Source organism: Aphelocoma coerulescens, chromosome 2, assembly GCF_041296385.1.
Source record: "Aphelocoma coerulescens isolate FSJ_1873_10779 chromosome 2, UR_Acoe_1.0, whole genome shotgun sequence".
Lineage (NCBI taxonomy): Eukaryota > Metazoa > Chordata > Aves > Passeriformes > Corvidae > Aphelocoma > Aphelocoma coerulescens.
In genome coordinates this window covers 101,255,677-101,270,407 of record NC_091015.1, presented here as the reverse complement: position 1 = coordinate 101,270,407, position 14,731 = coordinate 101,255,677, and the positions used below count along the sequence as shown (strand labels likewise).

The 14,731-nt window shown below is 40.1% G+C and overlaps 1 protein-coding gene across 23 annotated transcripts in view; it reads right to left on the bottom strand.

Annotated features, from left to right (window-relative positions):
• Window positions 1-14,731, bottom strand: part of LOC138104882 (poly(rC)-binding protein 3-like) — a 503,757-nt gene that overhangs the window by 158,135 nt on the left and 330,891 nt on the right. The gene's annotated exons all lie outside the window — the stretch shown is intronic.

Below are 14,731 nucleotides of genomic sequence, written 5' to 3'. Positions count from 1 at the left end.
TGTCTGTTCAGCAGGTGCCCCAGAAGCAAAGGGCCACCATTCTTTTGACTGTCCCATAGCCTACAGAACTATTCTAGCCAAGAACAGGTTCTGTAAGTGACATGCATGACTGCAACTCCATGGTAAACAGTGGGTCTGCTCACCCCTGAAACTCTTCCAGACTGCTGGATGCGTATATGGGGTCTAACTTCACAAAAAGTGTTTTTCCCATCCTCTTCCAGTGCTAGATTTGCTTTTAAATTATTGAAGCTACCCATAAGAACTAGTTCTACTGGTCAAGGCCTGGGGCTTCAGAATACAATTCTATCACAGGCATAAAGCATCTCTTTTCTGCCACAGTGGAGCCAAAGAGTGGAATCTGAAATAAAAAGTAGAAAATCTAGAGACAGAACATTAGATTTTTCTTTTTGATTGTTCTTGGATGTAAAACCCATTAAATAGGCCAGTATGTAGGCAACCTCTTATTTAACTAGAGTTATTGCGACTGCATGCACTCTACATGGAAATGTACTGAGTAGTAGTGGCTAGGTATTTCAGTGGACTCTTTTTTCAAGAAGTAATTATAACTCACAAATATCAATTATAACCTGTATCTTTAAAAATATCAAGAATTATTGCTAAAAGACAGAGTAGTTACTTAGAGTAGAAATTATACGCATTACAAGAGCAGAATTATTCAAAATTATGTTCATATTCTGCAACACAGAAAATCTATTAGCACACACAGATTAACAAGATATTTCGTGTTTTCAGTCAGGGTACCATGACAGCCTGTGACTGGTAATCTAGAACACAAATAAAGCTGTGAGTTTGCTGTGCTAAAGTGGCACCACTGGTATTCCTACATTTCCCATGTCTTCCATAAATGAACTAGTCCAAGAGGAAGGTGGCTGAGTGATGCTTACTTGCATTTAGCTATCAGGGTACATTGTCACAGGGCCTATATAAGAACACTAGTTTCTGTGTCTAATTGTTTCCTCTTAACAGACTTTAAAACTTCAGGTAACATCTGACACAGGAATTTACATGGAAATTAGGCCATCTGAATATGACTTTCCTCCCTCAACTCATTCTCTCCACCTCTCCTCAAGACCAAGGAACGGGATAGATTTTAAGAACAACCTAGCAGCTCTCCTCATGTCCAATTAACCTTTCTTCACAGAAAGGGTGATTAAAGATTGGAATGGACTGCCCAGGGAGATGGTGGAGTCACTGTCCCTGAAGGTGTTTAAGGAAAGACCGCACGTGGCACTCAGTGCCTTGGCCTAGATGACACGGTGGTGTTCAGTCAAAGATTGAACTCGACGATCTCAGAGGTCTTTTCCAACCTAATTGATTCTGTGATCCTGTGGATGCAGAAGACAGCTAAGAGATATCTTATAATCTGGGTGTAGAAGACAGTTAATGATGATCATAAAATAAAATACCGAAATGACTATTTAATTCCTGTTCTCTGGCAGAAATTATGATGTTGGTTATTGCAGGCCTTTTGTGCTTCAATAAAAGTCTTTAAAATACCATGTCTGACTTGACTGATGTGGTTGTGAAGCAGTTTCTTGAGTCAGAATACCTCTACTGCCAGTGTACTACAGAGTTCCCTTCAGACTTCCTGGATTTTGTAATAACAAGCTTTCTTTCCTGTGATTTTTTTCTTCTCTCTTGTGGTCAGGATAATTGAAATACTATGCTGCATTTATGCAAGGGAACAAGGTTCTTCTCAATAATTTTATTTAACCTCCCTTATTTAAGAAAAAAACCCACTGGGTTTAATTAATTCTCATATGTGACTTCCAAGCTGAGAAACTACATTTCTTCTCCTGGTCCTTCTGTCAGTTCTACTCATGAAGGTTATAGTCATCTACTGGTAGGGAATTTAAAGAGCAATATCATTGATCATACACCTTGCAGCAGAGAAGGGATCTTCTCGTTGTGACACTGGTGCAGCCATCCTTTCATGGTAATACACAATAAGGCAGACAATCCACTTAGATATTGCAGCAACAGGATTCTGACTGAGGTCAAAGAGACTAATCAATCCTGTTCAGCATCTGGGTTCCTCCTGAGGTGTCCAGACCACATTATCTTCTCCATATATTTAATTTTTCTTCTGGAGGACTGATCAGGGATTTCCTAGTAAATTAACAAACTGAACTCTTCCAACTCCTTAGGCCTTTCCATAGATGGGATTATGGAGCATTAGCTGTCTGCTGCCAGGTTAAGCTCCATGAGCTGCTGAGAGCACCTCCTAATCAACTCTTATGTTTCTAACTGGTCAACTTAGAGATGATGTTGGAGTCTAAATTGAAGTTGTGTCTCCTGTGTAGCAAAGGTTCGACACATCATCATTGATCTTTACTTACTGAAATAAATGACTAATCAATTAATGTGAAGCAAAGAAAACCAACCTCAAAATGCAGGCATAAGCCCGCTCTAGTCTTTAGAAGGAAGGAAACGATGAATGAATGTCTAAATACCAGTGTGAACAAAAATATTTGCATATGGGTTTACTTATCACTGCATGCTTAGCATCACACCTGAATGCAAGTCTGCTGGACACAACCAAGCTACAGCCACTTCTGTCACCTTCTCTTGTGTTTGAAGTGGCTCAAACTTAGGGAATAGCTAACTTGTCACACAGCATTACACTGGTTTGACAACATTACTATGGAAGAGGGCTTCGGTGGATCGATGCCGCGTTTGTCCCTACTGGGTCCCTCATGGACACGCTCGGGCGGCGCTCTGCCAGCACCCACGCGTGCACTCGATCTCACCTTTGCAGGTGGTGGTGAACAGCCGCTCACACACACGGTCTGTGCACGGACCGGAGGCAAGGAGGTGAGAGGAGCTCTCTGCATGCAATTCTGAGGTGTTTAGTGGAAACACACCCGAAGGGAGCAGAGGCAAGAAGAACCCAGAACTGAAAGCCCGTGCCCATTTTATCCCGAAAACTCCCAAAGGTGGGCAGAGCATCCAAATCCCATAGTCTAAGGGCTAGGGGGCAGAGGCAAGGTTGAATGGCATAACAGGGGCCAATGGGAAAAGGGATGGGAGGGGGGAGAGGGCCAGTGACCAGCAGAATCTAGACAAAGGGAGAACTTTCTAGCACAGTGTTGTAAGGAGACACCACTTTTTAGGCAGCTTGGGGCGTGTAAAGTGGACTTAGCCACCGCAACACATTACTTCTCCCTGGTTTTCACACCTTGCCCCACAGCTGTGCCAGCAGAGGGGTTTGCATGAACACTCTCTAAAATGCTCAAGGCAAAATGAGCCAGTTTATTTTAAGCAGTGTGACCTGTGGATCTGAACTGGCTTGGCTGAGCTAGCAGGTTTCAGGCCAAAGAGAAATCATGCAAGCAACTCCACTAGCAAAACCAGAGGGGCAGCACTGCCAGCTGCTGGGTGGCAGTGGCAGAGGAAAGCAGGAACATCTTTAAGCAGAACAGCTGGAGCACAGAAGATGCCATCCCTCTGCAGCTGTAAAACTTCTGCCCCAGTGTCCCTTAGGTGTGGGAAAGACCAGCCACAGGAAAAGCTTCTTTTAGTATCTGGGGGGAAAAAGTTACAGTATGTTACTTCTGTCCACTTGATATACGTTGTACTTGAAAAAAGAAACCAACCCAAAACCAGCTAGTAAATGAGCAATCTCTTTTAAGTATAGAAAGTACAAATTTCTTGTACCCAATTCTAAGATAAACAAATGGTCCTTATCTGTGGTATAAGTGCACTGACACAAACTTTCCCCTAGTTTTTGGTATTAAAACTCTCCAAACTCGTAAAACCTTCAAATTTCGAAAACTAAATCTAACCCTAAATGTTGTTTCTGTACTGGCAAAAGTTTTCAGCAAAGATTTAGTTCAGAACAAACACCATTACTGTTGCTTAAGTGTGTCTGTGTAGTTTACAGGCTATAGCATCAAGCAAATGGCATGTCTTAAAATCCAGTGGTGGTTTGATGGGCACTTTCCCCTGGCCTGCCTGAACTGAGTCACCTCCCTTTCCCTTGATGCATGTTCAGTTGCACTGGAACAATGATTTGGAGGCTACACTGCAAACCAGATGAGCACATTGCTCTGCTTTATAAAGGACCTTGAGGAAAAGAAAGGAGATGGGTAATCTTTCAAGGTTACTAACCCACATCAGAGTTCAGTCCTACAAAAATCTATGCCAGCACAATTGGAAGGAAAGGGCAGAGATAGGTGGAAGGCTGTGGAGAGAGGTGGGAGATGCTTAAGTTCAATTTTTATTCACCAAAAAATATACATATAGAAGTCTAAAATAGCATCAGGCATGACTTCTGTGCCCCACCCAGAACCATCAATTAGCATATATTAATTTATATTAGTACTAATATACACATACATTAAATAATTTTAAGTTAAAAATTAAACATACTAAATAAATAATATTAGAAACCTTGATTTAATATTCCTTTAAAACTATAATCAAGTAAAACTAAAATGAAGGCATTTATAGTGTATTTGCATTTTAACACGTTTAAAGAACTTCACCTAAAAATACAGTATGCATTCTTATGCAGGAAAACAGTTATGATTCACTGTGATTTGTCTGTTGGAAGGAACTGTGGTGTGGCATCATGGAAATATGTTTTCGTCTCATTCCATTAGATACACAATAAGGCTTTCAGAATATCTTTATTTCAGACACAATTATTAGCATAGAAACTGCACTTTTCTGCACAAATATGGAATATGGACTTTAAGCAATGGCTGCCAAAGCACGTTTAATGAAGGTAGAGTAATAGAGCACTGAAGAATATCAGTGTTACTCATGCAAGACATTATAATTTTCTGCAAACTGTCCTAGGTTACAGTGTAAGATGTAACCAAACACATGTATTCTATTCTATTCTATTCTATTCTATTCTATTCTATTCTATTCTATTCTATTCTATTCTATTCTATTCTATTCTATTCTTCTATTATCATCTTCACAAGCTGTTAAAGCAGGTGGAGCAGTGTTCGTTTTCTTCTACCATGGCTCATCCTTGGTAACTCCCTCTGAGGGGCTATCTCTGTTCAGTGGGGAATCAAGCACCCACCGCATGACTCATAGAATTACATCAGCCCACTGTGAGATGCTCCGCCCAGGGGGAGGAGCCAAGCGTTCCCACCTAGGTATAATCTGGGGTTTGGAACAGCATGAGCAGTCCTTAGCTACTGGATTCCCAGAGGACAAGAGCTGGACCTTCTGGTGAAGACCAGACCCTTCTACAGGATCACCGCTTCAACAGGACCACTTCATCTGGACTGCTACCACCACCCTAACAGGGTGTCAGGTTGTATCCTGACTCTTGTCAGTGTTCTTGTACTATTGCATTTATTTTAATTTTCATATTAAATTATAATTCTGACTTGTGATGTCCCACTGGCTTGTTTTCAAACCAGTACACAAACATGCAGTGCCAGTCAAAAGCCACATCAACCTAACATTGAATTAAAAGCAGTTTAACTTTTCCAGAGCTTGAAGCAGAGGGCCAGATTCTGAGTGCCTGGAGTTTCCCGAGGCTGCACCAAGCTTGGGTTTCTATATTAAAAGCACCTGGCAGCACTTCTGAGGATGTCCGTGGCATATTAGGACATAAAGGTCAGGAGAGGAACTGAAAATGATCGCCCCAAGGGCCAACCACCCCCAAAAGTGCCTCAGTGCCATGAGAAATGACATTCTAAAGGACAGTCAGTCTCATCAACAGCCTGCCATGGGGACAAAAATCACTGCAACTCTTTAAATGTGATTGTTAGAAGATACACAAGTCTAACCTAAAGAAGGATTTACATGCTTGAAACTTGCCTGCGTCTCTCCACTACTCTGGTCCACACCAGAAAGAACAGTGCTGCTCCCCTACAGCCCACCTCTCTCATCTCACAGGCATTTAAAATTTGAAACAGCAGTTTGAAGTAAAGAAAAATCTGTTTCTAGATAAAATAAAAAATTACACACAAACTTGTTCAAACACTGAATTGAATGAATATGAGAAAAGTATGAATTGTAAATAAAGTTCTACCACTTATTTTTTACAGAGTGAAACATAAATTAGCTGAGTGACTGTATTTAATTTTTCAAGCAAAACTGTAGGACTGGATCTTCAGGTCTCAGCTTTAATCAAGGAAAATTAAATTCTTCAGGGGTTAAAAGCTGTAGGAAGTTGCTGTTACATTGCAGAACTACATAACTGGCTTGACTTTTAAAAGAAGTGATTGAAAGTACAGGTGCAAGAGACTGAGATACTGGTTTTTATCATTCAGTGGGCAGTGTTGAAGAAGTGCAGAAAAGGGTGTGTGTTCCAGTCAGCTGCAGAGGAGCAGTTGTACTCATATACCAATAAAACATTAGGACAAAGATTTTAACAACAGAAAGAGTAACTGAAATAGTACCAGGCGCTATTATATATGAGTATACATTGTGGAAGTATTTGTAGCTTTTGTTTTATCAACCTATTAAACAAAGAAGTTTTGCAATTTTTCTTTTTGTTCCCAAGTATTTAATGACAAGCACAGCTTGAGGAAATGTCTCTTATCCTTCTGGAGTCTGATTTCTCATGCAGCATATTGAGGTTTTAGTATTAAATAGTTTACTCACAGCACTTTCATTCAGACTCACGTGCTAGTTTTCCTCCTTCATAAAAAGGCATTTTTGGATACATGGCTGAAGAGCCCATCCACAGAGTTGCCTTCCAAATGCAGCAGCTGAGCACAACACATAGTCCCAGAGTTCTCCCTCTCGATACACTCAGAGGAATGCATGGATAACACCCCGCACCTTGGTTCGGAGCATAACGGGAAATGCCATCTACACCAGCAAGGCTGGAAAAACCTTTTTCCCGATTGGCTGCTCATCCCAAACTGCCGGGCAGAGGTTTGAAATATGCAATGCAGGGAAGTGATATTCTGTGGCATTCATTCAATTTACCTGCACTACACTCCAGGGAGCTATGCTATTAAACAACAGCTCCACTGGGTCAATAAAGTTAACTTAATTAAATTGCTTTCCCTCCTACTCTTCCAACTAGCAAGATTTAGGGCACAGGGACACAGTGCTGCTTGTAAATAAAAGGATGATTTAGCTAATCATTTGCTGAAGAAAGACATATTTTTGTCAATAATTCTATGCACAAAGCAGGGAGCTAGTTTAAATTAAAACAATCATGTAGGATAAGGGGGGAGACAATACCAACTATTGAAGGGCTGTGAATATTTTTCAAGCAGTGTCAATTAAATCCAGTATTTAAAAGTTAAATCTCAGTGATTGCACTCTTTTCTCCATAAGACTGAAATTACAATTGCTTAAATGTAATGTTATAAAACATACACTATCATTATTACAAGCATAGTGAATACACATTCTTAATTTGCTGGGGACTGATCTAGTCCCTTTCTGGTCATTTTGATATCTACACTCTCACTGCTTTACAAGAGTCATGTTTTAGGAGTCTCTAGTCTGTCCTTTTCTGTGGCAATACATGGCAAATATCACCAATGATTAAGGATAAAAAAGACTACAGTTAAGCCAAAATTAACAGATGGTTTGCAGCCTTATCATAGTTTCAAATCATTGGTGTGAAACCTGTGAGCCTCCTTGTCTGTTTGAGGTCAGATATTTTGAAAGGCTACAATTAAACTGATGTAGCTGTTTTGCAAAACAGTATTTAACTATTCTTATTCCTTTGTCCTCAGAAACTCTGCTAATTTTGATAGGAGTTCCCTGATGTTACCTGTGCACCCTCTGCTCTGTCTCTTGAGTGTTTTCAGCTTTGCCCCAGATCTCCTTTTGCAGACACTGAGTAAAAGCATGCCAGTAGCAGCTAGACTCTCTAAAGATTTCTTCTGTGCTGTTTATATCCTATTCCCTCTGAGCTTTTACCTGCAAGTAATAACTCTTTCTTGTTTTTTTTCTTCAAATATCTTTACGGTTTCCTATTAATAGCAAGAACTTGGAGCTGGTCTGAGTTTTTATAAGCAAGTGAAGAGAGAAAGATGCTTGTAAAGGCACATAGGCACAGTTTAATTTAGGAAGTATGAAAATACAAGCAGAAAAAGGTCCCTTTATGCCCTCACAGCCATTTCTTGCAGTACAGGCCATCTCTCCATAAACATGTCTGCCAGGGGGTCTGAGACTGTCCTTTCGTCCTAGACCTCAAATCCTCCTCTAGTGTTGGGTTTGTTGCTCTTTGTTGTACTCTGACTCAAACCATCCAGTGTAGCTGAAGGTCTCTGATCACAAACAAATGAAATCACCAAGCTGAGTAGCCTTATGGTAGAGTCCTGTCTCCATTTCATACTGGTTAATTAGTCTCTTATTTCTTCACAGCACAAGCTGGAATGGCAACAGCCTTCCTGTATGACCTCTCCTAGTATCACAGAAAAAAGCCCAGAGCATTATTCACATGGACTTGAGTTTTACTCCATAAGAACTCCTACTGAATACCGTAAGACAAAACTAAAATGAAACATGATTACTGTGATTGGCAACGTCAGAATTTGGTTGGAATGAGGATCCCTTTGACTGCTTCATATTGCAGGATGTGTTACTTCATCAATGCCTTGTCAAAGTCAGGACTGCACAAAGAAAAATGTTTATAAAAATACAAATGTTAAATGCCTAGACTAAGAAATTTAATATAAAACTAAAGATTACCTATCTAGGGAACTATCTATCAAAGAGACTGAATTAATTTAAATTAATGGTGCAATGCAGTGGGAGGGTGGTCAGCATGATGAGTGCTGTAGGGTCAGAGCCAGGAGGACTGCTGCGATTGCCCTTCCGTCTCCTCCCACAATTTCTGCAGCACCAAGTGTGACACACTTGACCTCCAGGAGAGCAATATTCACCTTCTCACTGATGTTTCTCAGCCTCAGAGAAATAGAGCCCTATTCACAGCATCCAGACTTGACAGGAAAGGGAGGGAGGTCTCTCTTGTAGGACAACAGTGACTTTTCAGCTAGGATAGAATACACTGAATAAGACCCTTCTGGAAGTAGAAGAATGAAGAAAAAGAAAGTTTCTATGATAAGACAAATAGCATTGAAATGGAGATCTCCTTTTTTTAAAATCAGCTTAACTCCATATGGCAGCATAAAATAATTCATGCTATTATATTCACATATTTTCTTTTCCTTTTTCCACCTCTACTCCCCAAGCCTGATGAAGTCAATAGGCCAGAAGACAGATGCTCTGCTCTTCTATTCAATATGTAAATCTCAGTGAATAGTAGGAACCATTAGCCAAAAAAAAAAAAAAATAAGAGAGAGAGAAAGAAAAAAATGGTAAAGACAATTTTCTTAGGGTAATTATATGGCCTAGTTCCTTCCTAATGAGCTGTATTTCTGGCTTTTTGCTCATTTCTATCCTGACAAGACAGGCAAATAATGTGTCTAATAAGTGTTATCTTTTAACTGGTTATTACTACTACAACACAAAAATACTATGCGTGTTGAGCTACATCAGACTCCATTTAGCCAAACTGCTCTTAAGCTGGGCTCAACCTGCCCTGTCCTATCAGAATGGGGGAATCATACTCTGGAAGAGGCACTCGGGTTTAAAAAGATGCTAAACACTCGCTCTCTGCCCCAAATTCTTTGGTATGTCAGGAATTTGCAGCCCTTTGCCAGAGCCCCAGGAGGAGCTGCTGTGGACAGGGTGTCACAGACATACTCCACAGCCCCAGGCATCCCAGCTGCAGCGACATCGATTTCTTCTATTTTTAATGTTGAGTGTGATGCAGCACTGTTCTTCAGCCAAAGGGCTGAGGCAGGCACACTGACCCTGCAGCCCCTTTCAGCCCAGAATCCTGTGCTCACTGGAAGGGCTGCTGCTGGGCATCCATGATTTGTGCCCAGAGGAGCAAGGCTGGGAGAGCCCACACCTGGAAGGCTCAGCTGCCTCTGCTGCTGGAGAGCAGGAGCAGAGCAGCAGCCTGCCTGTGCACGGTAAGGAGCAGAGACCACTCTCTTCACCTACAGGAATGAGGACTGAAGTTCACAGCGATCCTGCCTACGTTTAGGCACCTTACCAAAGCTCCCAGTTCTGGAGAACAGTTGCTTTTGACCAACAACAGAAAGAAACTAGACACATTGGAAGGCTCACTCAGCCCTTAAATGGACCAGAACCCTCAAGGTCTTGCCCTCCAAGTACTCCTCCTCTGTGTTAACTGGAAGAATGTGAGATGATGGCATGACTAAACTTAGGACCCTTCATCAGATGCCAGGAATTACACAGATGTGTGTTCATGGGATTTTTGAGGAATGAGCATCCATGAGGGTGAAAGCAGTGACTATGGCACCCAACAGCCCAGCAGGACCTGCCCACTTAACTCCTCCTGTTGCCATGAGCCCCCCTGCAGAGCATCCCTCAAAGTGGGGGTTACACAAGGGTCCCCTCAAAGGGTCCCCTTGAGGGATCAGGATCAGACCTGGGGCCACAGACATTTCTGGGGAGGAAGGGAGGGCTTCGAAGAGCTTCCACTGATGCAGGGAGTGAAGGTGCTGCCTGTGGGTTCAGCATCAGGTGGAAAAGTCAGGTAATGGCTGCTCTGGCGCAAAATCCTGAGGGAACAGATAATCCCTGACTACAATTAGAAATCTGAATTTTTGCTTTTTGTGTGTCTGGTGCCACTGGCATTTCTTGACTGATTAGAAGATCCCTAAAAGTGATTACCTCATTCATATTTCCCTGCTGCTGCCTACCCCCTCAGCCAGGTGACTGTGACCCTTCATATTCACCCTTGCACTCATCTGCAAAAACCTGAATTAGCAAAGACAAGTGTCACAGGTGCTCAACATCTCCTGTTGAGGCAAGATCTTTATTTGTTATAGCTGTCAGCCCAGTCAGTGACTGCTCTATCTCACTGTGGGCAGACATATTCCATCCTGCTGATGTCAAAAGCACATCTATCTATTCAGCTGTGCTCTATGCCGAGCAACTGCCACACTGTGGGGAAAGAAGATTGTGATCAGCACTATTTGTCTACATAATCACACTTGTTTCTGGACAATTGTTGGGTCAGAGGCTAATGTTTTTTATTTATAGTCTTTCTACACTCATCTGAATTTTCCTGTGCCTTTTTCCACAACAAAGAATTCATCACCATTTGGCTTCTACTGCAGAAGTTCTGCTAGAAATCTGAGAAAAAAATATCTGAAAGTAAATCCATTACACTCATTTGAACAGAATTTTACATTAGGGAGCTGGACTAGTGCCTAAGACTCAAGGTGCATTTCTAGGAAAAAAGAAAGATCAAATACACATCTAGCTTCTCTTTTCTTCATATTGCATAACTACCTAACAGAACTCAAATATACTTGCCTGGATGCTACCTTGTCTTTAAAAGCTGAAACAAAAAATGCATGTTCCCTTTATATCTCAGTGCCCATTTAATCTCGTTCTGAAATTCCCTAAATAAGAAATAATATTTTTTTTCTTTATAGTAATAATTTGGTTTATTTTCACCAAGATAATTCATTTAGTATTTTGCCTTTTTGTTATGCTTATTAAATAAACAAATCAACATGTAAGTTTAATGCAGTTGTTGCCTTAGGCAAGCCACTATTTCACTTCTTTAACACCTCAAGTGTTTCCAACTAGCCATGCAAAGTAGAGCTGCTTGCTTCATTTTCCATTGTCCTGCAGGCAGCCTGCATAGGAAGTCATGCATCATTTTTTAATACAAGAATGGATTTTGCTCAAACTGCCATTTGCTTTTTATTAATAGGTACATTTTTAAAATTTAAACCTATATTTTTATTTTAAATTATCCTATTTGAAATAAAAGGATGATTTAAAATAAAAAATAAAATTTTAACAATGTAGTGCCAAACTTCTTAAATTCAGTATCTGATTTTACATTAAATAACATTCAGTATTCACTATTATGTGTCTGTTAGCAAATATTTGCTGATCATCAAACCACTGAGCTGGGAGAGTTTAAGTGACTGGAGAAAACAGTCTCTGACAGAAGTGTTTAGTCCAAGTTTGATATCTGTAGCTTCGTCTGCCTGTTCAGAGAAGGTATTTTCTTCACTTTATTCAGGTTAGCTTTATGCAATATCTAGTTCATGCAGAGCTATCTCTTGAGAGCTGATAAAGGCAGAAAACCTTACTTTCTACTGTAGGGAAAAGCACCATAGCAGAGACGGAAATCTGCTAATACTAAAATCTTGCAGGGCACAGGAAAAAAACACACTGTTCTGTTTATTCAGTACAAAGAATGGCTAATTCGACTAATAAATCACCTTAATATGCGCCATAAATAAATAAACAAACAGAAAAAAGTGAAATGTCATTTGTTGGTTTCTAAGAAAACAAAAAGCAAATATCAAGAATCTGAATAAATAGATCAGAAAGTTTTATGTAATTCTCTAAATGTGACTTAATATAGGTCCACCTTTACTAATATAAGTACCTAATGTAAACAATGTAGCAGTCAAAATAATCTATGATATTCTCACAACAGTGGAACAGGCGTGATTATAGTGATCAAAGACTTTTCTCCCATCATTATTTTGACTACAGGAATTATGCAGCCAGTCAACAATACAGTAAGCAGGGAGAAGATGATGTAAAAGGAGGTTACGCACTTTTTTTTTTGGGTAATAGTGTACTACCCAGTCTAGATTATCAAACTAGTGAGGTCATCCACCATATTATTTACTGCTACACTTCGGCAGAAAGCCAAAATACTTTAATAATACCAGCTAAGGGGAACCCTTGTCCAGAAAACTCATTGCAAAGCAAATGCACACAAGAAAGACAGAGTGATAATTTCTTCTACCCTCTATGTTTTTACAGCACACGTTCTTAAAGCAGAGGCACCAAGACACAGACTTCTGGCATCAGTCTCACCAAAGTCAAACTCACAACCGAAGCAACAACCCCTGTTTTATGTTATCAGTTTTTCCAATGAAGTTGCTTATTTGCTGTGATTCCTGAAATATTTCCCTCAAAGATTAGGACCCCTTAGAACACAATTCCTGTTTCTCTTGATGGATCTAGTACTCTTCAGCCTTAAATTCAGTATGTTGCTATACATAGATGGGCTGAGGTTACCAAACAACCCAGGCTGCTTGATAGAGCAAGTGGTCCTGTTGGACTGTCGGTATAATTTACAAATTTCATTGACAAGGATATTCTGTCGGCTTCCAGGTTGTCTGCAAAATACTGAAAAAATCTAATTGTGAAACTTGCTGAAATCTTCTGCAAAGACTCTACCTCAATTATGACTCCTCTTGCCAAGTATTTTCTGTGATATTTTCATTTAGCATGTGCTCCATTGACATTGTGTAGGGTTAATGTTTTATGAGAACATTGAACAGGTTGAAGTAATCTCTAATAAATACTTTGCTGGAAATACTGTGGAGCCAAGGAAGCTGATAGGTACTGTGACCAGAGGTGAGGGATTTGTGTTCCAATATTACTTAGCAGAGGAGAGGATTTACCCTGTGACTATTGCAATTCTGTACTACAAAACAGAAGGAGATATGGCCATCACTACTTCACTTATGGGTATATGCTTGTCCTTCTCCTTTGCTTTTGTAGCATTTTCCTGAAAACATAATGTTGTTAATGAAAATAAATTAATTTGTCCAAGCAGAAATGGAGCCTCTTCCTTGGAACTTGCCCTCCCACTTCATCTCAAAAAGAAACCCTCCGTTTTCTCCATTTAGATTGTCTCAAAATTTATTATTTATTTCCTGGGTTGATGAACTGATAAATCAGTTTTATGCACAGTCCTGACATGCTTAATGCCACAGAGATTCATTAATTCAATTATTAAGCTTGGATTCATTGTCAAAGAGCCTCATATTCCTTACAATCTGCTTTTCATGGTAAACAGGACAGAGCTTCCAAACTGCATCTCACAGACAAATCCAAGAAGAATGGAAGCTGTTGGCTCTAGCCTGTCTGTCCTCTTAGCAAAATACAACTGAGTGGTCACTTAAGTAGATATGGAAGCTTGTGTTGTTATCCACACCTGTGGCATGTTCTGGCCCAAACAGGAAGGGGAACCACACAGAACTGCGGACAGGTGGGTCACTTAGTAATGAGTGATGTATGCGGTACTTCTGCTTTCTGGGAAGAGAGAAATCAAAGTCATGACCCTGTGATCCTTTAGGACCCCAAACAAGACTCAAAAATTTGGCTGTGTTCTTACAGCTAAAATGCCTGGAAAGCAACCAAACAAGCAATAAGAAAGAAGGAAGCTGTTTTTATAAATATAAACCCAAAGATTTTTATTCCCATGGGCAGTTATTAAATCGTGCATATTCTTCACAGCACTTTTTCTTCTTTTATAAAAATAATACATCAGAAGTCTTTTGCTTTGCAGACTGCTGGTAGCTAAACATGCTTAATTATGATATTGAAGGTCATGAAATATTTTATACTGTATGAACTAAATTCATTGTATTCCTTATCTCAGAAATATGCAGTGGCAAAAAAAACCCAACCCACCCAAAATTTCAATATGAATCATCCACAGAATAATAAAACAAGATTGTCAAAGCTGAAGCAACTTGTAACCAGGCACTACATTTCATAAAATCTACTGGATACACTGAAGTGAAATAAGTGAAATATATTCCAAGAAGTAGCAAATAACATAGTATTTGCAGTAGTTTTATGAAACTAGAAAGAAAGGTGAAGTTTAGTAGTGCTATGAGAATCTTCACTGATATTTTGGAGCAGCAGTCTCTGGATATATAAGATCTCTCACTTAAGA